The sequence below is a fragment of the Gracilinanus agilis genome, chromosome 3, assembly GCF_016433145.1.
Source record: "Gracilinanus agilis isolate LMUSP501 chromosome 3, AgileGrace, whole genome shotgun sequence".
Taxonomy (NCBI): domain Eukaryota; kingdom Metazoa; phylum Chordata; class Mammalia; order Didelphimorphia; family Didelphidae; genus Gracilinanus; species Gracilinanus agilis.
In genome coordinates this window covers 352,173,276-352,198,971 of record NC_058132.1, presented here as the reverse complement: position 1 = coordinate 352,198,971, position 25,696 = coordinate 352,173,276, and the positions used below count along the sequence as shown (strand labels likewise).

General features: G+C 35.3%; 1 long non-coding RNA gene across 2 annotated transcripts in view; it reads right to left on the bottom strand.

The window, feature by feature from the left end:
* LOC123242381 overlaps positions 1-25,696 on the bottom strand; it is a 501,284-nt gene that overhangs the window by 318,263 nt on the left and 157,325 nt on the right. For both annotated transcript variants that reach the window (XR_006505817.1, XR_006505816.1), the window contains exon 3: positions 9,052-9,114. This is a non-coding gene — a long non-coding RNA (uncharacterized LOC123242381). The remainder of the gene's footprint in view (positions 1-9,051; positions 9,115-25,696) is intronic.

The window sequence follows — 25,696 nt, the reverse complement described above, 5'->3', positions numbered from 1 at the left end:
AATTAATTTAGCTAGAAATATCATTGTATAATATTTCTTTGGTGTACTAATGAGTAGTTAATATTATTCCAATTATTTATGTCTATGTCTATAAATAACATTTTATAGTTGTATTCATATATAATGCTGCCTTTTCTGGCTTAGAGCCAGTGCTATAGCAATCAAATGACCTAGTGAATAATTCTTTCTAATTAGACAAAAACAGCATTTATTTGTAAGAATGAAGTGTATATAATATCAAGGTAAATTATGAGATAAAGTACAAATGAAGGTGGTATCAAAATCCAAACTATATTATCAGAATTAGCCATAATGGCATCTTCAAGATAAGTTCACACTTGCTTACAAAATTTAGTGTTTCCTCCCTCTGGGTCTGATATGGAGGTGGCAAAACAATGGCAAATTCTGGCAGCAAAAAGTCACCATGGTTGGAGTGATTGGTATAGTCACCCCACTCACCAGCTGCTATGTGGTTTGCTACAAGCCAAGAAAACTTTTCCTATAAAACAAACATCTTATCATCCAGTCCAAATAATACTTCCCTAAGATTTTGGTTACAGGTGCAAAATATAAAGCCAGCATATGAAATTTTTATTTTAGTGAACCCCACAGTCACTAAAATCCCAGGTCTTATACCTACTGACACAAGCATATTCAAAGGAATAGGAAGAGACTCAGTAAATGTCAAAGATATAAGCTTAAGTCACCTTTTTGCAAAGTCATCACTGCCTAGGTCTTTGTTGAACTACATCCCTAATACTCCAAGCTGCATAACCTAAGGGTCACTGCAGAGTCAAACATAACACATACATATAGAGAAAGCCACAGAGGTAACTAAATATTTCATAACTGCATTGATCTACCACATGGGTCAATCATCACTACACAATGAATGAATGATACAAACTGCAGTCCAGAGATAAAAAGCACATCTTCTTTTCATGTACTACTTGTAAAAAGAGGAAAATTAGTATTATATTAAAGACCAAAGAATCTTATCATATAGAAATAGGATAAAAAGGTAAACCATGAGTATAAAAGAAAGTGGAAAGAATCCAACAATAACAACCTCAAAGAGATCCCAAAATGAAAACTCACAGGAATACTATAACAAAATTGAACAGATCTCAAATCAAGCAGAAAATATTGCAAGCAATCAGAAAGAAACAATTCAAATATTATGGAACCACACTCAGAGTCACACAAGATTTAACAGAGCTTCCACATTGAAAGAATGGAGAGCTTAAAATATGGTATTCTGGGAGGCAAAGAAGCTAGGATAATAACCAATAATGAAACAACGTGACAAACTAGAAGGAGTATAACCAAAGCAGTACTTAGGGGAAAGTGTATATCTCTAAAAACTTAAATTAATAAAATAAAGAAAGAGCAGGTAGCTGAATTGGACACATAACTAAAAAAAAAACTAGAAAAAGAATGAATAAAGATCTCTAATTAAACATGGAAAACCAAGAGGCAGATTAATAAAATTAGAAGTAAAATCATTGAACTAATAAATAAAACTAAGAGCTGGTTTTATGAAATAAATCAATAAAAATAGATAAATCATTGATTAATTTGATTTTTTAAAAAAGGAAGAAACTAAATTACCAGTCTGACTAAAACAATTATTAGGAGATAACTGGCTTAATTACATGCCAAATAAATCTAACAATCTAAGTGAAACGAATGAATATTCACAAACCTATAAATTGCTCAGATTAACAAAAGATGAAATAGACTATTTCATTAATCCTATCTTAGAAAAATAAATTGAACAAAGCCATCATTGAGCTCCCTAAGGAAAAAATCCCCACGACAAGATAGTTCACAAGTGAATTCTACCAAACATTAAAGGAACAATTAATTCTAATACTATATAAACTATTGGTGGAAATAGGCAAAGAAGTCCTACCAAATTCCTTTAATGACACAAATATGGTATGGATACTTAAGCTAGGAACAGCAAAAACAGAGAAAGAAAATGATAGACCAATTTGCCTAATGAATATAGATGCAAAAATTTAAATATAAATACAAGCAAAGAGATAACAGCAGTTTGGCACAAAGATTGTACATTATGACCAAATAGGAAATCTATCAACATAACTGGTCATATCAATAATAAAACCAACAAAAACCATGGGATTATTTTAATAGATGCAGAAAAAGTTTTTTATAAAACATAACATTAATTCCTATTAAGAACTCTAGAAAGTATAGGAATAAGTGAAGCTTTCCTTAAAATAAGCATTATTTATCTAAAACCAAAATTGAGTACAATATCTAATGGTGATAAGATAGAAGCCTTCCCAATAAGATCAGGGATAAAGCTAGGATGCCCATTATCACCACTATTTTTCAATTTTGTACTAGAAATGCTAAATATAACAATAGGAACGGGAAAATGATTGTTGAAATCTTTGCATATGATATGTTAGTATGCTTGGAGAATCCTAGAGAATCAACTAAAAACTAGTTGAAATAACTAACAATTTTGCCAAAGTTACAGGGTATAAAATACACCCACATAAAAGCATCAGAAAAAGTTCAGCAGCAAGTGATAGAGAAATTCCATTTAAAAGCACTGTATACTATATAAAATACTAGGGAATCTCTTAATACAAACTCAGGAATTATATAAACACAATTACAAAACACATTAGTATATCTAAACAAATATAAATAAATAATAAAGTTTGATCAGAACAATTGGAGAAATATTAATTGCGCATGGGAAGACTGAGCCATTATAATAAAAAGAATTCACCCTAAATTAATTTACTTTAGTACTACACCAATCAAATTACCAAAAAGTTATCTCATATAACTAGAAAAAAATTTATGTGGAAGAACAGAATGTCAAAAGTATAAAGCGAATAAAATTTTAAAATGTAAAGGAAATTGGTCTAGTGGTATGAGATCTCAAACTGTATTACAAAGAAGCAATCAACAAAACAATCTGGTACAGGCTAAGGAAAAAAGTGGTGAATCCGTAGAATACAACAGGCGCACAATATAGAGTAATAGTAAATGTCCATCATAACTTAGGGTTTGATAAACAAATAAACAAATTTTAGGGACAAAAAATCATTATTTGACAAAAAATTGCTGGGAAAATTGGTAAGCACTTTGTTAGAAATTAGTTGTACACCAACAATTTACTTCATATACTGACAAATCAAGTACAAAATTTGGATATTAAGAATGATATCTTAAGCAAATTAGGGAAGCATAGAAAATTTTACTTGTCAGATCTTTAGATAAGGGAAGAATTTGTGACCAAAAAAAAAAAGACAGAGAGCATTACAGGTTATAATATGGTTAATTTTGATTACATTAAATTAAAAAGAGTTTGCATAAACAAAATCATTGAAGCCAAGAATAGAAGGAAAGCAGGGAAGTGGAAAAAAAATTTACAGCAAGTTTCACTCGTAATGGTCTTATTTCTCAAATACATAGAGAACCGAATACAATTTACAAAAATATAAGGCATTCTCAAATTGATAAGTGGTCAAAGGATATGAAAAGGCAATTTTCAGAAGAAGGCATTGTGGTATTGGAAATTTAGGGGTCCTTGAACTAATTTTTAGGTCCCTAATCTAAACTTCCTGTGGACATTTAGGGCTCTTTCAAACTACATTTCCCATGAGCTTATAGGCTTCCTGTCTTGCATAATAAAGTAGAGAGAAGGATAAATAGTGAGTGACTGGATGGGTACATCCTCTTTGGAGATTTGGAGTGGAGCCAGGATAGGGAAAGGATGTAACAGGGCACGTCTTTTAAAATGACTCTTAAGATGACACGTGGCTTCAATTTTCTAATGGCTACCAATAAATCTTTTAAAATCCTAATATTTTTAAATCTATCCTTTTATATCCATTTTATTTCTTACAACATGAAAGCTATCAACAGTCATGTGAAAACAGGTTCTAAATCACTACTGATTAGAGAAATGAAAATTAAATTAAAACAGCTTGGAAGTACTACTCACACCTATCAGATTAGCTAATATGACAGAAAAGAAAATCACAAATAATGAGGTATGTGAAAAATTTGGGACATTAATACACTGGTGGTTGAGTTGTGAATTGAGTCAGCTATTCTGAATAATTTGGAACTATGACAAAGTATATGTATATGTGTATATATGCCCTTTGGTCCAGTAATACCACTACTAGGTCTGTACTGCAGAGAGATCAAAGAAAAAGGAAAAAAAAGGCCTATATGTACAAAAATATTTATATCAGCTCTTTTGTAGTAGCAAAGAATTAGAAACTGAGCAGATGCCCATCATTTGAGGAATGGCTGAACAAGTTGTGCTATATAATTGTGATGGAATTCTATTGTTCTGTAAGAAATTATGAGCAGTATGGTTTGAGAAAATAGTGCCAAGTCTTGTATAAACTGATATAAAGTAAAGTGAACTGAACCAGGAGAACATTCACTATAATGGCAAAATCTTAAGATGATCGACTGTAAATGATGGAGCTATTCTGAACAATACAATCATCCAAAACAATTCCAAAGAACTTATGATCAAAAATCCTATCCATCTTAAATAATTAATGGATTTTGAATGTAGATCAAAGCAGTCCAAGAACTTCAGAATGCTTATTTTGGGGATTGAGGATTTTGGCCTATTTATAGGAAATAACAAATTGATGAAGAATATTTATTGTACAGACTCTGGTAGCCAGTTGAAAAAACAAGTATAGTTCTGGTAGAGGGGGTGGTTTGTGTGTGTGTGTGTGTGTGTGTGTGTGTGTGTGTGTGTGTGTTTGTCATTTTTGCTAAAGACTATTCCTTCTGTCTTCATATCCTCAGCTCATGGACAACCAAATTTTAAAGCTTCCTAACCCTCTTTCCCCATTTTTTCAATCTCTGATGCCCCCTTGGTAGACTCAGAAACTATTCTGTCTATTAAACAGAACTTTCTGATATGATGTCTATTTCAACAGTAATCTATTTTTATTTTTCTCAAAGGAAATGTTTACTCTACTTTAAATGATGATACTTGTATGGTATAGGAAATGCATGGGAGTATATGGGGAAAAACCTCACAGTTAAATAGATAATGTATACTTTTAAAATAAAAAATGATATGTGAAAGAGATACTTAACTACAGCTTTTAAGATATCTGTACAATAATAGTACATGTGTATATACAGATTAGCTAGTTAGCTAATTATAGACAGAGCAAATGGCTGATGAAATGGGTCCAGAATTAAACAGGATGGGAGTAAGTTGAATTGTCTTTGGGAAGTTGCAAAATTTTATTAACGACCCCAAGCTTCCTCCTGGAAACAAAGTTCCATCTCTTTAATATTAATAATCCTCAGAAATTATATAGCCTACAAGTCATAGAATGATGCACTCTCTGAAGAACTGAAACTGAGTATGACTCAAAGGGTAAGGGACAGGCAGATGGTGGGCAAAAGCAGGTTGCAAAGCATTAAAAAGAAAGAATTAGAAGGAAAATCTCATAAAGAATATCATCAAAGAGATGCATAAGGGAAAAAAGGAAATGAGTTGGTCATATGGTGGGGATAACTAATGGATAGCCTGCAGGTTCCCTGGCTTTCTCCTCATGTCAAGAGAAAACAAGGAAAGACCCCTGGACATGAGGTACATTCACTGTGACAAAGCTTATTGGGGGATATACAAAAGAATCACACAGAATGGACAAGTTTTAGAAGAAATAAATTGATGACATTACAGATTTATGCATCTATCTATTTGAAATGAAGACATAGAAATGCCCTGAGATTATCCAAAGCTTAATGGTAAAATAATGTTCCTGTGGCTGCTGTTGCTGAATATAAAATCTAGGCATTTGAGTTCAAGTCAAGGGAAAAGGAAACTAATAAATCAGACCCCAAAACTAAAGTCCCCAATTTACAATTTGGAACAACTTTTTTGCCCCTAGCATTGTATCACTGCAACCAAACTTGGTCTATCCATCAAAGGCTCTGTTCTGTTCAGCTATACAGGTATATAGCCTCCTATATGAACATGACAAATCCATCAAAATGCACAGATTAGGAAAAAAAGTACATAAATCGCTGTTAAAAAAGACATATCAAAGATTATTTCTTCTTAATAAACATACTTCTCAATCAAAGGGAGTGTCTGAGTTTGAAAGGGAAGAGAGATAAAAAGGATTAAAAATTAGTTTTAGGGCAGGTGGGCAACAAAGTGGATAGAGTACCAAGCCTGGAGTCAGGAAGAGTCACCTTTCTGAGTCTGAATCTGGTCTCTGACACTTACTAGATATATTACCTTGGGCAAGTCACTTAACCCTGTTTATCTCAGTCTCATCATCTATAAAATGAACTGGAGAAGGAAATAGAAAAACACTTTAGTATCTTTGCCAAGAAAACTACAAATGGGGTCAGAAAGAGTTAAATATGACTGAAAATTTATTGCACAAAAACAGCAATAAGCTGATGATATAAAAGCAGAAGGGATAGCATTAAGCAAAGATGACCTACTGAAACAACTATGGAACTTGAAAACACATTGAGCTGTGATTACTGAGCCAGCCCATGTAAAATGAATTAAGAGCCTTGGTGAGATTTATTCAGCTCCCATAAATTGGATATGAGATCAAGACACATAGCATGTTCAGTTCTCTGAAATTTGTGATATATGACTCCTTTTCTATATACTTTTTTCCCTTTCCCAACAGGTAGATGAGCTTCCCTGAAAAAGCAGAAATGAATGTATTGACTCCCCCCACCCCCTGCTTTAGTGATGCCCATTTTGACATGACCACACTATAATTATTATTCCATGTAAACTGCTCTCTCCAAAGATGCCAGTGTTCTCTGAATGACCAAATCTAACAGTCTTTTCACATTCCCCATCCTTCTTGATCTCTCTGTAGCATTTGCTACATTATATTTTGACGCCATTGACCATCTTCACTACCTGTTAACTTTCTTCTCTGAATTTTCATGACCTCACTCTGTTTTTCTCTAAGCTACCTGATGATTTCTTAGCAGGCTCCTATACTTGTTCACAATCTGTAACATGTCTCCTAAGTGCAAGCTCAACCTTGCTTAAAGCCTTCTTCTGGTCTCTATACATTCTTAGTTGATAACCTTGCTACTGTCTATAAAGATGACTCCCAAATCTATATATCCACTTATAGTCTTTCTCCTGAGCTTGAGTCAAAATGAATTTTCCATGGGTATCCCAAACTCAAAGCATCTGAAAGAAAATTATTTATCTTTCTCCCCAATAACTTACCCCTCTTTGAACTTTTCTTTTTCTTCAGAGATATTAATAGGCTTCAAATACCCTAAGTTCTCTATCTCAATATCATTCTCAGCTCCTACTAGCCTTCACCCCCATATCCAATTAATTGCCAAATCTTATACTTTCTATTTCTAAGATCTCTCTCACATCTGTCCCTTTCTTTCTGCTCACACAGCCATCACTTTACTTCAATCTTTCATCACTTTTAGCTTGGACTATTGAAATAGCCTCCTAATAGGCTTTCCTGACATAAGTCACTCTTCTTTCCAGTTCATCTTCTAAACAGCTGTCAAAGTGATTTACCTCCTAGAGAAAATATTAACTTCTCTTTTTAGCTTGTTGATTGATTAATAGGCATGAGAGGTACACCTTTGATTCTAAGGACCCAAATGCTATGCCTGAGCCATAGCCAGTATTTACTACTTTTAAAATATATAATGATGGGTTAAAAGTGTGATGGTAGCAGCCAGGCCCTATAGTTGAACCTCTTACACATTAGATGTGCTCTCATCTCTCTACCCTTAAAAATTCAAAGAAAATTACTTAAGAGTTTGCAAAGACCTAAATTTGTCTTCAAAAAACTTAGCCAATAGATGTCATATATGTGGATTACAGACTGCCTAGAAAAGAAATGAACCAATCCAGAGAAGAATCCCGTCATCTTCTATCAGTTATCTTATTTTACTCTCACTGAAGTTTAAGGCTCTTTAAAAATATGCTCACTTGACATCATCAAATGAAAGGTGACCTCTGGAAAACTATGTAAAGAAAGGCATTTTAAAAAGAGAATCACTGGATTGCTAAGTCAAATGAGATTTACTAAGTTTATTGGACTAGGAAACTCGTTTTCCTTTCTCCTTGGGAGATGACTTTTCCAAAGTAAGATGGAAATAAAATATATATATATATATATATATATATATATATGGGATTACATTACTGATACACTTCCATCTAATCCACAAATAAAAGAATTTTCCCCAACAGTCATCCATCTGGTAATTTTAATAGTCACAAAATTAACCAACAAAAAGAAATTAAAAGAACACAACACAGAGTGCTATTAATGGAGCTCCACTCATGTCACTCCCCACACAGCGTACTAAAAATGGACTTATCCAAATCTGAGTGTCTCCACACAAATGTCTGTGCCTTTCAATACATGAAGATGAGATCTTGATGTTTTCCTTAAAACTGCAAAAAACACTTGCTCTGCAATTCTTTCTTTTTACTGCAACATTCTAGGAATTTCCAGCAATAATTTATGTTGACTAAGCATCTACTTTCTTCTTGGCAAATGACTGGGCACTGCATAGGTCTGATGAATATGAAAAGTCATAGTCCCAACATAACAGAAATTACAATTAAATATTTGTAAGGGCACGATAATGTTAAGTTCCATGAGAATATTTTAATTAGGAAGGACTCTTCTGACACCCTATTTGTCAGCACCCAGTGGACAGAATAAGATAAAAACATCAAGAAAGGTGAAAGGGATATCTCAATGAAGTTGCATGTGAGAGTAGATATTTTCATACTCAATAACAAAATGCTAATGACTCAATTGATTTTTCTATGTTGGAAAAATTATTTAGAGCCATTCCCATTCAGATGGGGAAAACAGCCAGAATTTTAAATGACTTGAGAATGGCTATATAAAATTGAAAATTTCCATCCAGATACAATAAATTTTCCCATTTCCAAAAGATTTGGGACTAATGTAATTCTACATAACTGAATGTTTTGGATAAATAAGAGATCAAATTACACATAAAGTTTTTTCTTACCTTCTAAGCTGCCTTCTTTCTTTGATAGTCACAATCCTCAAAGGAACAGATAATTCAGTCTACCTAATAAGTAAAGATAAGCAATGAATGAGCAGGGTCCATGCATTTAAAGGTAATGACCAGTCTACCTAGCATACTACTTGGGACTGTCATACAAAGAGAGGAGGAGTTACCAGTACTGACTGTGCAGGGGGGTTCTAAGAGGTACTAAGACCAACAATTTGCTAATGCTCAGTCCTGAAAGAATCTGTGTGAATGAGAAACACATAACTACCTAAATTTTAAGTTTACCATTCTTCCAGGAGATGGAAAACCAAAAAAATCTATTTCCCAATTAATTTTAGAAGAGGGAACTATGAAAAATGGAGGTATCAGCTGAGGTGCAGAGTAGAGACTGAAAGAAGTAGTTTTACTGGTAAAAAGCATCTCTTCAAAACTACTATATTAGAGGTCCAGAATAAATGTGGGCTAAGGATTAAAAACATCAGGCATCATGGGAAAAGAGGGTGCATGGCTAACCAACAAAATAAAAGTGTTATCTCATGGAGAAACTCATCTTTCCAAAGAAAGATTATGTAAGTAAGGAAAAATGGGAGAAAATGAGGGAAATAAGGCAGAAAAGTAGAAATTCAGTGTACCAAAAAAGAATTCAAGGAGAATTCAATACAGTTCAAGAGACTATGAAGCCAAAAAACAACAGTAAGTAAAACAAATTAAGAAGAGGAATAAAATAGGAAATGAGAGAGAGTTTAATACAGTGGCTAGAGACTCTAAAGCCAAGAAGGATACTCTTTTATTACAACAAAGGGAAAAATACCAGTTCCAGAATCTATGAGACCATTTAAAGATGGGTGCAAATGGTAAACCTAATACTAAAAAGAGATAGAAGAGAGACTAAATTGATCTTTTGATTAAGTCTTTACTTACAGAAATTTCTCTCCCTAATTGTCTTTTGATATATATGAGACAGAATCAAGATTATGAGATACTAAATAAAAGAGTGATAAATACACAGGGTTCCTTAAACCTGGCACAGTATAGATCAATCATTGGATAAAATTAGATAGCAGCTGCCTAAGAATTTTAAAGGGCAAAATTGGAAAACTACTGGTCAAAGTCTATACCTGACATTGTTAGTATTACTACATTTCTGTTAGAGGACTGACATTTTTAGCATAATTACTATCCATATGAAGAGCTCCACAGGAGATTAGAGGAACTAAAATTTTGTTTTGCTTCCATTTTAGCAGGCTGATGGAATTTGTAATGATCATTGAATCCCTAGACAAAAACTTACTGAGGAAGAGGTAACATTTTGCTGCAAGGGAGAATAATGCTTGACTAATAATGTCTCTGATTTCTTTAAGAGGATTTTGAAGATAGGGTAGGTACATAACATACATTCTTCAGACTACAAACAACTAAGTTTGAGACCAAAACAAGAATAATAGTTGTGAACTGATCCAACCATTCTGGCTGGCAATTTGGAACTATGCCCAAAGGGCTATAAAAAATGCCTGCCCTTTGATCCAGCCATACCATTGTTGGGTTTGTACCCCAAAGAGATCATAAATAAACAGACTTGTACAAAAATATTTATAGCTGCGCTTTTTGTGGTGGCAAAAAACTGGAAAAGGAGAGTATGTCCTTCAATTGGGGAATGGCTGAACAAATTGTGGTATCTGCTGGTGATGGAATACTATTGCGCTCAAAGGAATAATAAACTGGAGAAGTTCCAGGTGAATTGGAGAGACCTTCAGGAATTGATGCAGAGCGAAAGGAGCAGAGCCAGAAGAACATTGTACACAGAGACTGATATACTATGGTAAAATCGAATGCAATGGACTTCTGTACTAGAAGCAATGCAATGACACAGGACAATTCTGAGGGATTTATGGAAAAGAACGCTACCCACATTCAGAGGAAGGACTGCAGGAGAGGAAACAGAAGAAAAACAACTGCTTGAACACATGGGCTGGGGTGGACGTGAATGGGGATGTAGACTCGAAACTAACACACCAATGCAACTATCAACAATTTGGAAATAGGTCTTGATCAATGACATATGATAAAACCAGTGGAAATGTGCGTTGGCATGGGTGGGAGGGGTGGGGGGGTGAAGGGGAAAGTAGGAGCATGAATCATGTAACCATGTTAAAAATGAATATTAATAAATGTTATTAAAAAAGAATAATAGCAACAACAACAAATTAGGCACAGGAATAACCTAGGAAATTAGAGACAGTTTGGTACAGTGGCTCTAAGTCAGGAAGTAGTGGTTCAATTCCTGCCTCAGATAAATATTGGCTATATGACCCTGACCAAGTCATTTAACTTCCTGGTGGCCCAGACAACTCTGTTGACCTTCATCGATCAAGATTATTTCCTTACAAGGAGTTTCTTAATACAATAAAATCACAAACCATTGTTTTAATAAAAATTTCTCCATTCTAAAATCTGAAGAATTTTTAAAAAATAAAAGACACTGGAAAGGAAAAATCTTTGGCAAAGAGTAGGGACAACTTATGAATTAGATACTTAAAGTCTCTGTTCTTAAAGACTTTTGGAACCTATCATTGAGATAATGTTTTACTAGAATCCATTATTCAAAAAGTTAGCATAGACTAATAACTAAGGTGGAGGCTCAAGAAATGTTTAAATCTTTAGATGACAGATCCATAAAAAGTTATTAAAAGAAAGTGGAAATGTATGGGAGATCTAAGGGGGAAAGGGCATATCTTCATTATTGAAAATCATATCTCTGTAAAATAATTCCTCATTATAGTTAAAGAGAAAAAAAATTTACTAGATAGATAAGAGGTAAGTTATCTGAGTTACCTCACTGACCTCAGTCTGTAGACATATGTTTACAAACATTAACATTTATATTGGGTTCTGTGTTAAAATTGCTTTTTGTTCTGGTCTTCCTGACCACACCATTCCACTTTCTGTCAATACAGTAAGTTTATATAAGTAGCTAGTATAAAGTAGTGATAACAGGAAGTAAGATTGCAAAGGAAAACCTAGAAGTCACATACAAACCATCCCAAATATTAAAGAGGCACAATTTATAAAATCATACCAAAAATCATATCCCTGCTTAATCAAGGGAAGTGCTATGATATGGAAATCTCAGACAAATTTCAGCCTTTCTGCAGTAAAGACTAGCAGATCACCAAATGATGTTGAAAATTTTGAAATGATGTAGACATGTAAACTTTAAAGTTTAATAAAAAAAAAACTTAAAAATGATTTGGCTATGTTAATGACCTAACTCCAAAGTAGCACAGCTAAGAGTTAATTTGTTCTTCCCACAAATCCTATAAAAATGAGACCTCAAACACCTGCCCCCTGAGCATCTGGGTCTCCATCAGACCTCATGCTACTGCGGGCTTCCAACTCTAATTCACAGTTATATGAATGACACATTCTGCCTCTCCCCATCTACATCCTCTTCCCCATTGCTGCCTTTCTTCACTGCCCTTCCTCTGTCCCTATGTCATTTGCCTTTGTGCTCCTTTTCTAAGATTGTCTCTGTACTGTTTGTGCCATTTGTTCCAACATCCTCTGTGCCTTAAATTACATTAAAATATGCTTCAGTCCCATTTCCTTCTGCTATTGTTGTCTTTCCTAGAGAGTATGCAAAGAATTGGGGGTGCCTGCCCCATTTCATAATTTCATAATTTAATGATCAAGTCAAGTTCCTACTACACTTCATTTGATTAATCAAAAATTCATCCTGAGACTAGACTTTGGCAATTTTTCATCTTGAAAAAGTAGCTTTCAGTTAGGGCCTTTGGGATTTATAGAACTTCTGGATATACAAGAAGTCATGTCTAAAATGAAGAAAGGAAAGGTGGTTTTATGAAAGAGTAAGACAGGTAAGGGAGTTGAAGTCCTGAGAGAGAATGGCTTTCCTGAAACTCTCCTGGAAGTAAAGGAAAAAAAAATGGATTAGAAATCAGGTCAGTCAAATTTCTACTATAGTAGGGTGCTTAAGCTTTTAGGAACATCAGATATTGTGTGGTAATTCTTCATTTAGCTGTTGACAGAACCCTACAGGAAAAAATGATTTTTTTGGCAAATCTACACTAAAAGTATATTTCTATATAAAAAGAGAGAGATGAGTAAAAGTCTCTTTTTGTTTATTTGGTCTAGCCCCCAAAACTTGGTTATATAGTTCCAAATCAGACAGAACTGAGTAATTCTTATGGTTTTCCTTTTCTATTCAAACCAGTTACCATACAAAAGTAAAACCTAAAAGAAGAGTTAACAGGAAATAATTATGAACCCAAAGGGGCTAGTTTGTGATAAAACTGTCACAAGAGCTGTCAAACCTCTTCTGTTGGTTTCAATGCTACACAGCCCTTGGATTGACTAGTGCTTTATTGTTTCTTTTTCAATTATTTTTGTAAAACTCCAGGCTTATTCCTTGTAACTATGCTTTGGAAGAACTCTTATTTCCCTTTTTAAAATTGGTTTCAAGGAAGCATATTAACATTATTGTTATTTTTAACCACCCTTATCTTCTGTCTTAGAATCACTATTGTCTATTGTTCCAAGGCAGAAGAGCAGTAAGGGCTGGACAATGGGCATTAAATGACTTGTCCAGGGTCACACAGCTAGGAAGTAGCTAAGGCCACATTTGAACCCAGGACCTCCTGTCTCAAAGTCTGGATTTCAGTACACTGAGACACCTAGCTGCCCCCACATTAACAATATTTTTATACCATTTCAAACCTCTAAGACAACTAACTAGAAATTTTATTAAGTTTCTATAATTAGGTTTTGAACCACAGAACTCTCTTTTCCAGCTTCCTGTGCTCCTTCTCATGTTACGTGCTAATGTAGGGAGGATATAAGTTTTGTGTAGCCCTGCCCTCACTCTTTTCCTGTGAATGTGGCTGGGAAAGCTTGCTTTACTCAGGTTTTTACTTTTGTTCTTGTATTTTTTCTACTTCAAATGATTATTAATAAATCTTATAAAATATAATACTTGAAATTATTAGATATTAATTTTAATCTTACAAGTTCATTCTCACTCTGTGGAATGATTTTCACATCATCAAAGGGATTCATATTTAAATCATGCTAAAACTTGGTATGGTAAAAGTTAGGAAAGAAGTTAATTTTTTTTAAACTATGACACTTAAAAAAATGCCATCTGAAACCTGGAAGCTTTCCATCAGTGAAATCAATTGTTTAGTATGTTTATATTTTTACTCAAGATATTTTAAAGTATGCTGACTTTAAACTTTTAGTCATACTCTCAGCTATTTCCCTGCGATCAATATGGTTTTATACTTCATATTTAATTTGTATCTAAAAGCTAAATTTATAAGTTAAATGAAATGCTACTGGAAACAGGTCAGGTGTTATAAGAATAAAACAATTGACTGTGCATAATCAACCTATTAATTAATCAATTAACAAGTATTTATTAAACATTTTCTATGTATAAGATACCATTTATAACCCCCCGCCAGGAAATATGAAATCATCCTTGCTTTCATGGTGCTTACATTCTTTTGGGTGAAACAATATCTCTGTAAATGCTCACGTAAAAACAAAGTTAATACCAGGTAATGAGAAGAGGTGAGGCTGAGTCATTAGCAGCTGCAGATTAAAGTCAGGTCTCAGTTACAAGGTGATGCTTGAGCTTTGAAGGCAAGTAAAAATTCGAAAGAAAGGCAGTGGGGAAGAAGCATTTCTATGTATCTGGTATAGTCTATGAAAAGGCAGCAAGATGGGACATGGAAAGTCATGAGTGAAGAAAGCCAGTCTGGTTAGACTGAAGAATTTATGTAGGGGAAAACGGTGTAATGAGCCTGGATTATTTCAATAGTTCATTTGAAGGGGGTGAGGAAGGCCTGAAGTAGGGTGGTGATTAATGAACAAAGAGAAGGGGATAGATGAGAGAAAGATGTGGAGACAGAAACAACAAGATTTAACAACTGAATATAATTTAAGCAGAATAAGAGGGAGGAGTCAAGAACACTACCAACATTGAGAACCTGAGCTTGTGAATTAAGAGGTATTTTTACAAAATGGTTAAGTTAAGAAAAGGGATACAACTGGGAATGAAGATAAGGAGATTTGTTTTGTTTTTATTGAATTCAGGAGACACTTATGGGAAATATACTTGAAAAGAGTCATTAGACAGTGATATGGCAGCAGAGTTCAGGAAAGAGGCTGCGGCTTATATAGACTTGAGATTCATTCATATGTCTGCTTTGGGGCCATACTCAGACTTAGGGGGCAACACATGGATTAAAATCTATCCTAAGAGACTGAGGAATGGCCAGAGAGAAAAGGGCAGTGTCATAAAAATCCAGAAATAAGAGATTCTCTGGGAAGAAAGGGAGCTGGTAGTGTCAAATACTGGAGAATGATCAAAGCTAAGAAAAGGTCATTGGATTTGGCAATTAAGAGATCATTGGTAACTTTGGAGAGAGATTTCAATTGAGTGATCATGTTGAAGTCAGACTGCAAAGTGTTAGGCAACACAATGTCAGAGGAGGCAATAAGCTATATAGGAGCATTTTTATGCACAGGTAGTAAATAACATGACAATGATAAAAAGGCACACTCAGGGGTATTACCACTGCTGGAGTTCAAGGGCAAGCTCAGTTTATTACAGACTATCTGATTTATAGTTTAGATTATCAGGCAAGAGATGTTATGGTGGGGTTTGATTATAAACAACTTATGATCTAGGATCATAGATTTAAAATTAAAAGAGACCTTAGTGAGGGGCAGCTGGGTGGCTCAGTAGATGGAGAGCTAGGCCTGGAGACAGGAGGCCTTAGGTTCAAATTTGACCCCAGACACTTCCTAGCTGTGTGACCCTGGGCAAGTCACTTATTGCTCTTCTGCCTTGGAAACAATACTTAGTATGGACTCTAAGATGGAAGATATAGGTTTAAGGGGAGGGGGAGAGAATGGCATTTTAGTGGTCATCAAACTCAAACTCCTCATTTTCTGAAGCCCAGAGATATCATATGACTTAAATAGAGTCATACAGTTAAAAAGTGTCTAAGTTCAGATTAGAACCGAAGGCTTTCTGGCTCCAAGCCTGGTATTCTCTCCACCTACCTCTCAGCACACTAAAAAATATTAGGTTAGTATGACTTTGTGCCAGGTATAGCTATATAGACTTGGAGTGAGTCAGAGAATCTTCCTGCCATACTAAAACACAGATTCGTAATGCTTCTGTTTCAATGTTGCGGGGTTTGGGGGGGGTGCAGCAGTATTCAGTGTTTGTATAAACTCATAAACTCCATGATAGTTGCTACAAACCCAGAAGAAGGCTTCCATAACTCCTAGGTAGGCATCTGATCTATGGTTTCTGTTACAGCCCTTAAGAATTTGAATCTAATCAGTGAATTTGCTAGATTCCAAAAAGCATTATTTTTTAAATTTAGAAATCTACATGTTAACTCTGAAAATTAAAAGACCATAATTATAAGAGATACTCTATGTCAACCTTTTATATAAAAAAATAAAAATAAAAAAAACAAGGTGGATTTAAGTGAGATGTAGTCTTGGAATCATTTTAATTGTTTTAGGTGATAAATCTTTACAAAAAAAGGGAAAAGGGAAAAGAGCGGGATCCATTTCTGTTTTTAAAAATCCACCGTGTCTGCAACAGTGCAACTAATGACAACCTTCCCGTTATCCTCACTTAGGAGGAAACCCTATAATAAGAGCTTCCCAAAATGTCAAATAATACTTGTCTCATAACAGGGCTTCTTTGTTCATTCACCATGTCTCTTTTGATATGCACAGATAATAAAAGTTCATGTAAAACTAAAGGTAATATAGAGTAGAAGCCAACACTAATTCTGTATAAATATGTCTGATTAATAAGAGTGCCATTGTTATGGTTATTTCGTAATGTCACGATTGTTACAAGAACAGAGGATAGAAGTACTCCTACTCTCACTGTTTTTGTTCATCCTCTGTCATCCAACCAGTTTGGAAATTTTTGTAGCACAGGGGGGAAGCAGAGGGTGGGTTCATGTCCCTCAATTATTTCTACTGAGTTGGCTTAGCATAGAGCCTATAAAACTAGTATGACTAAACCTCATTTGTTCCAAAGTCCATATTAAATTCTAAAATTAAAACCTACATTCCCAGAAATGTATAGATATTCATTCATTTCTTATGCATAACTAATCATCTTATATGGTTTAATAGGAATACCAGAAAAAAATTTTTTAGCATGGTAAGATCAGGAACCCAAAAGGAATGAAAAAACGCCCACAGTTAGAAATCCTAAATGTGCAGTTCCATCCCAACATTCAGAATTGATGCGAACTGGACCACTGATGAGAATCATGATATGGATCTTAGGGGACTGGGGGGGGGGCAACTGCAAGGTGTGTTTGGTAAGTCTGAATTGTCATCCCTCTGCTTTTCTCTTTAAATTCTTATTTCCCCAGATCTTTCCTCCCCCCTCCGGGCAGCAGTAATATAAAAAGTTAACAGTCGATCTTAAATTTAGCTGACATTTTTATCTCCTTCACAACATACCCTTCAGATTGCACCCAAGAAGGAAATTATTAAATAGTAGCAGGAGACTAGTTAGCAAATCCATCCACTGAACAAAAACCAGCAATGCACCTTCCTGCTAAGAAATCAAACAACACTTAAGCAGTCATTATCATCAATTTCAGAAAGAAAGGAGGATATTAATGACTGAAAAAAAAAGTAAAAATGTGTTTCCTGTTCCTCCCTCCATCCTCCCCTCAAACCTTCTATGTTAGTTTAAGGAAGCTGAATATGAAAGACTGCACTCTGTTGCCTTACAGAGTCTCACGTGAAGCAGCCCTCATCCATCAGAAGCCAAGGTTACCCTCCCAAGATTCATTCTACGTTTTTTCATCATAATTAGCCACAGCACAGTTTTGCTTGCACTGGCATCACTCACAGCTAACTTACCTTTTTCTTTCCCTTTTTTAACAATTAATTTACATATTTTACATCTCTCAAGCCCTACTATGTTTTATTTATGAATATAGTCCTTCTTGATGGTAACTTTAATGGGAAAGAGGTGGTAATTAATGTCCCAGTTTGCTAGGTTAATCCCTCTCCCCACTCTCCACAGAGAAGTTTAAGGTAAGTAACAGTTTACAGTCAATATTAGGTTTAATTATGCTTAATGAGACTTACTGTCTCTGTTTACTAACTGCACTTAGGTGTGTAGCTCCTATATGAGTTTTCCCTTGGCCTCATTCTGGTATGTTAATAGTGCCACTGTGTACTGTAGACACAGCACTTTAATCTATAAAGCTGTTCCTAGGGAGCAAAGCAAGCAAGGCACCTGTTTAAATGGAGATGGCACGAAACCAGTAAAACCTTAAAACTTTCTTTCTGGGAAGGGAGCTATTATTTGGGTGGTGCTTTCTATACCAGACTCATTTCCAGGGAGAAATGAAATGACTCAGTGAGGATAATACCAAATATCAATAACATAAGGAAGGAAGGGAAATTGTGGGCCATTCAGCAAGCAGCGGTTTATTCTAAGGTAGTAGCTTGGCACAAAAGGGATATATGCAAGTTAGATGTTTGTATATTGGGGACTAACTTTAAACTAAAAGATCTTCATCATTATTTTCTCTTTGGACATTTATTTTGAAAAACTGTGAGTTAAGTTTGGAACAGTATTTAGGGGGGTTTTGTTTTTGTTTTTAAACCTTTACCTTCCACCTTAGAATCAATACTGTGTATTGGTTCTAAGGCAGAAGAGCAGTAAGGGCTAGGCAATTGGAGTTAAGTGACTGGCCCATGGTCACACAGATAGAACGTGTTTGAATCCAGATTTGAACCTAGGACCTCCCATCTCTAGGCCTGCCTCTCAATCCACTGAGCCACCCAGTTGCCCCTAGGTTTTTAATTAATGCACATAAAAGCACTTGCCCATAAGAAATCAGAGACTGAGGCTAAAGAGAATCTAACATTAGAAATTACTATCTGATGGGCAGCTGGGGTGTTAACCTTGGTTCCATGAACTTATAAAAAATATTTTGAAAGTTTCAATATAACTGGTTTTATTTATGATCTTCTGTATTTTATTACATGCATTAAAAATTTTTTTAAGAAAGGATCCAATATGTTTCACGAGATTGCCAGAAGAGTCCATGTCACCAAAAAAAGACCAATACTCCTAGATTCTAGCTGGATCTCAGGCCACTTGTAATAGATTCTAACTTGGAGGTGTTGAGAGCTGTATATAATACATAGGACTAAGCAACAAGTATCCATTTACACCTGGTTTTACTCTTCCATTTAGGCTTGATTTTCATGAAAGATAGTTTGTGGTGAACTCTCTCCAAGTAATAATAATAATAATAATAATAATAATAATAACAATAATACTAATATCATTTATATAACATTTTAAGGTTCACAAAGAACAAATATTATCTCATTTAACCTTCATGACCACCTCAGGATATAGATATTATTATTATTATTATTATTATTATTATGCCCATTTACAGATAAAAAAAACTGAGACAGACAGAGGCTAAGTCACTTCTTCAAGATCATTCAGCCAGTAATAGTTTAAAGTCTGGATTTAAACTAGGATCTTCCCAACTCTAGACTCAGCACTTTATTCCCTGCATGACCCAAGAGCCTGGAGTAAGACTAGAAAATATAGGTATTATCAGTAAATGTGGGTGGAATCAATACAATACTTCTTTTGTGTTAACCTAAGTTTTTATCTCATGATTAATGAGGACGAATTTCAAGGCTACTATAGTCTACCTAGAAGCCCTGTTATTCCACACATCTGTTTTTGCCATCAGTTGAATAGTAGTGAATTAATGGAAATTATTCAGAAATTAGGCTGGTAGTGAGTTTATGGCCCAGCAGATTCTGAGAAGTCTGCAAAAGATTGAGTGAGTTTCGTCAAATAAATGTGAAGTTTGTTTAGACTTACTTCCAGGATTTTTTCTGCTCACTGAGAATTTTGCATTTGGTCCATATACCCTAACCATATTTTTACTTTTGGAAAAAACTCAGGAGCAAAACATTTCTCTCTTTATGAAACACTAACTAGTGTGTTTAAAAAGAAAATAGTTTAATTCAAACTATCTACTTAATCAGAACAGTCTTTCCACTGTTTAGACGCTTTTTCAATGGTTATTTGTTAGAGATTGTAAAAGCATGGCCATTTGCAAATTATGATCTTACTTTTGAAAGGACTGAAGTCTAACAATAATTTTAGCAGCCACATAAATTAAACAAAAAGAGTGATGTCATTGCAAAAATCATGGCTGATACCACATAAGCAGAAATATTAAGGAAATTCAAATCATGGCACCCTTGGCAATCAGAGCTGATCACACTATGTGCATCTTCAGTTAAATTTCCAAGGACTTGAATACACCACCGGGGGTGGGGGGTGTAAGGATGAGAAAGGGAGAAAAGGAGAGAGACAGACAGATAGACAGACAGAGACAGAGACAGAGAGAGACACAGAGACAGAGTAAAATACCCCAGGAAAGGAAGCCTTTATGTATCACATTACCTATGTTCCTTTACTCCTCTAAAAGGAAAGAGATGTGAGCTTAGGACAGAGAACAGTTAAGGGCTGTAGATGGAATGAATGGGAAGTTGCTGGTCAGAATTCAAATTTATCTGTGGAAGTCTACCTAATTAATTGTCTAATGAAATGTGCTTTCCTCTAAGATGGAATCTAATTTAAGCTGAGACCTTTCCTTTGAACATTATTCCTAGATTATAAAGGTATATTTTTTTAGTGAGTTATTGAAATCTCAAACTAAATGGGGATGACAAAGTAAATCAAATCATTCTGAATTTTAACATTAGCAATGTGGCTAGGCTGATATGTTGATCAGACCTCATAAAGAAAATAAGTCAGAAATACAGGCAACCACTAAATATTGATACAGTGAAAACTTGATTTTGTTCCCCATTACAAAGTATTCATACCTATTTAGGCCTCCTTCATCCATTCACTTCTTTCTTATCTTTTTCACAATTCATAAGATATTCATCCACTGACAGTGGAGTTGAGCTGAGGGATGTTGGGATAGGCACAGAAGGAGCTAGGTAAATGCTCAAGTTCCTTAGAGTGCAACTGACTTTATTCAAGGGTCAAATCAAATGCAGACATCTTGTATTACTATCTCTTGGCATGGTGGATAGAATGCCAGGAAAATGTGAGTTCAAATCCTGCCATGTGATCCTGGACAAATCATTTAATGTCCCAACCCCTGTATCCTCATCTCTAAAACAGTAATAATAATAATAGCACATAGGTCATTGGATTATTATGAGGATCAAAAGAGATAGTACATATAAAGTGCTTTATGTAGACTTTTAAAAGCTTTATATATGCTGGTTATTATTATCCAACTTTTTGTCCCCTCTAACTGATGATCAAGTTAGATTATACCTGTGTATCTTGGCAATATGATCTAAACCAGAGATCTCTAATCTGTGGGTTGGAGCTGACTGATCGCAGCATCTCACTGCAGCCCACCCAAAGCATACTATGTACTCCCCTTTGTCTCTTTGTTCAGAGAATATTGTATGTAACTGTATTAACAAGGCTTTGTGAAGTGAAACAAAGATTTAAATAGTAGTTGGGCAAATAGAGGAGTTCTATAAACTCAAAACAAATATGAAATATGAGTTTAAAATTACTGATTCATCTAGAGCATAGATCAATGTTCTCTGAACCATGTGTTTATTCTGGCCTAGGACTTCACAGTGTCCCCATCTCAACTTTGAGCTTCTAGTCCTATTAAATGCAGAAATGCAGAACAGCTGGTTGAGCTGAGCAGCTAGAATAATCTCTGTAGATAGAAGTAAGGGGGTTGCAGAGACTTCCAGGGCTAATCTCAGGGGACTGTATAGTCCTGACAGAGAGTGTTGGCTACTCTTAGGTAAACTGCCAGCAACCATTAAATTGTACTAAATATAAATTAATATGAACAGAGAAAAGAAATTGCTTCTACCTTTAACAAAACAAAACACCTCAAATAAAGTATTATGTAAATAAAATAAACATGTAAAATGCACAGTATAATGAAAAAGCAATGGTTGTCAAGTCAGGAGACCAGGGCTCAAATGCTAGCCTTATTCCTTGCTTCCTATGGTACCTTGGGCAAGTCATTTGTTCTTTATGGGTCTTAACTTCCTCATTCCATACAATGATTAGGCTGAGAAAATGATCCCTAATTGAGGCAGTCAGGTGGCACAGTGGATGGAGTACCAGCCCTAGAGTCAGGAAGACCTGAGTTAAAATCCTGCCTCAAACACCTACCAGCTGTGTGACTCTGGGCCATCATTTCAGCCACTTTTTTTTTTAGACCCTTGTACTTCGGTGTATTGTCTCATAGGTGGAAGAGTGGTAAGGGTGGGCGATGGGGGTCAAGTGACTTGCCCAGGGTCACACAGCTGGGAAGTGGCTGAGGCCGGGTTTGAACCTAGGACCTCCTGTCTCTAGGCCTGACTCTCACTCCCCTGAGTTACCCAGCTGCCCCCTATTTCAGCCACTTTTATCAGTTTCCCCACCTGTAAAATGAGCTGGAGAAAGAAATGGCAAACCATTTCAGTTATCTTTGCCAAGAAAACTCCAAATAGGTCATGAAAAGTTGGCCGTGACTGAAAGGCCTGAACAACAATAACAACAACAACAAAACATGATTCCTTGAGCCCCTTTTCAGCTCCACATCCTATGCCCCTAAGAAACCAGTAAAAAATATAATGGTATATAGTAAGTAGGTATGGAATTGAACTTGAGAGCCAGGAAGACTTGGATCCAAATCCTGCCTCAGACACTTACCAGTTATGTCTCTATGGGCACATTAAACATCTCTGGGCCTTAGTTTCTTCACCTGTTAAAACTGGGGTTGTCATCAATGTCCTCTAAAGTCCCTTTCCAGTTTCTGTCTATGATTCTATATATAGTATATGACTCAAGTAATTTTATGACGAAACCACAAAGGGCAAATATTTACATATCCTCCTGCATGTATGGACTCATATTCCAATAAAACAATGTGACCATGTAGTTGACTATCTGAGCTCTAAAAGAAGCACAAGGATGTTTATTTTAGTGAGTAAATATACTGAAAACAAAAACACACCACACATAGACACAGTGTTGATATAAAAGATGTATTTTCTGCCCTATGGAGATTATAGATCATTTAAGAGATTTAGCTCCAAAGGGAAGATAATACAAACAGAAGATACTAAGGAACAATGGTGCAGAGAACAAGCCAACATAGAATCATTTGAGAAGTTGAGGTTAAGATCTAAAGAAGAAGATGGTTTGGCATGGGCAAAATAGGTGTGTTGTACTCGGATATAGCATATATCAAAATGCCTTGTTCCAGGAGACTTTGGATAATGGGCCTGATACCCTCTGTGGCCACTTTGCTCAACCTATACTGAGGAATTCTAGGTGGAGTACCCTCTTTCACCTTGATCTTAACAGGGTCGGCAGATTTCAAAATTCCCATATCGGTTGAATGCTTAGCCCAAACTGCCTCTGGGATATCTTTTGCTATCTCAAAGATACTCCCCTTATATTAAGAATTCAGGGATGCCCCTTTACTTTTCCTTATTACTCAGAATCTTTCAATGACTCCCTATTGCCTAGTAAATACAGCCCAAACTCTTTGGTTTGGCATTCAGAGACCTCCCTAACTTTGCACTATTGTACTACTTCTTAGTTATTTGTAACTCATGCTTTCCTACCTACTTGTTTCTGCATGTGTCATTTCCTTTCCACGCAATGTTCTTTCTCCACTTGCTATCATCAATCTCTATTGAAATTCTACCATTTTTTTAGCCCTCAAATGAAAGAAATTTGCTTCCTGAGTCCTGGTCCTGATTATTTCATACTGGAAATTATTTTCCTTCATTAATCCCTTTGTATACCACTTATTAGAGCCAATATATAAGTGGTTTATTTTATTAATATAAGGGGATCTGTGATTTCAGGAATACAAATCTTCCTTTAACAGTATATAGACTCTAAATCAAGTCAATTAAACAAGTATTTATTAAGCATTTTCCATGTGCCAGGCAGTACGCTAAAGCACTAGATATCATAGTGGCTTTTCACCAAAAGTTCATTTTTCCAAAATTAATTTTGTTATTCCTTGTCCTTCCTGTCTATGTCTCAACTTTTCTTCTTCATCGTCTATGTATTAATTATACTTCCCTGTCTATGTCTATGCATTATACTTTCCTGTTTTCCTCTCAGTTGTCCGGATTGTGATTTCATCAGAATAGGGCAAACTAAATGATGCAGTGGATAGAGTACCTGGCCCTGACCTGGAGTCAGGAAGCATCCAACATCACCAGAAGAATACTGGTATTTAAAAGAATGGTCTTTATTTTAGGAATGACATCCTGTTTGTGGGATAATATTTTGCCCCAATGGAATGTTAAGGGCAGCACTTTTTCTTTCATTCTTTGAATTTGTATCCCCAGTACCTAGCACATAGTGGGCATTAAAAAAACTGTTGATTGATTGATTAATAAATGCTTGTTAGCTGATTAATTGTGCTGATTGTATCAAACTCGGTCACCCTGAAGAGTTCCTAAATGAGACCCATAATCATGCAAAAGAGTTTGGCCTAACCATCTACCCAGAAAAAAACTAAGTGAATAAAGAATATCTAGAATAGATGAGTGGTTTCTAAACATTTTTGATCATGAATTGCTATAAACTGGAAAAAAAAGCTTTTGAGAACATGCCCATGAGCTATGTATTTATTTGTAAGTCATATATATGTGTATGCATATATGTGTGGCACATATGCACACACGTACACACATATATATAGTACTGTGATAATAATTATATATTATATGTGTAATATATATATCATGAAAATTCCACAAAAATAGATATTTTATATTTGATTCTAGAGTTGGCCACTAGAGTTTATCAAATAGAGGGATTATATATTCAGATCTATGCATGAAGAAAATCAGTTCAGCAGCTAAATAGAGAACAGATTGGAGGGGAGAGACCAAATAAGAAATACTGCAATAATCGAAGAAAGAAGAATTATTGGCCTGAACTAAAATGTGAATGGAGAGAAGGGTATTGATATGAGAGAGTTTGTGGAGGTAGAAACAATATTTAGCATCTCACTGGATGTATGAAGGTTAAGAGTCTAAGAAGACCTGAAGTCAGAGACAGGAGAACTAAAAAGATTATAGTGCTCTTAATAATAATACAAACAACTGGAAGAAGGATGCGCTTTGACAGAAAAATAATGGAAGTCCAATGGTGCAGACTCATATGCCATACAAGTCTGCTTATATTGTGCTATTCACTTTTCGCCACAATGAAAATGAGAAGGGACTGGGGATGATAAAGTATTCTTTCTCACTCACCATTTCTCTAAAGGGCAAAGCCCCTTGTTCCCACGCTAGATAATAAGGGATTTGGAAGGAGGGTGCAGGATTTTGCTTGCCCAGCTGCTTTAGATTCCTGGAGAGAGCTCAGGTTATAATCATGCTTACAGGCCAACACCAAATGTAATCATAGGAGACTAGCAGTGAGAGGGAGTATGGTTGGAAGAATTAAGCAAATACTGGCTAAAAAGTATGGATCTGGCTGTCTATTTATCCATTTATC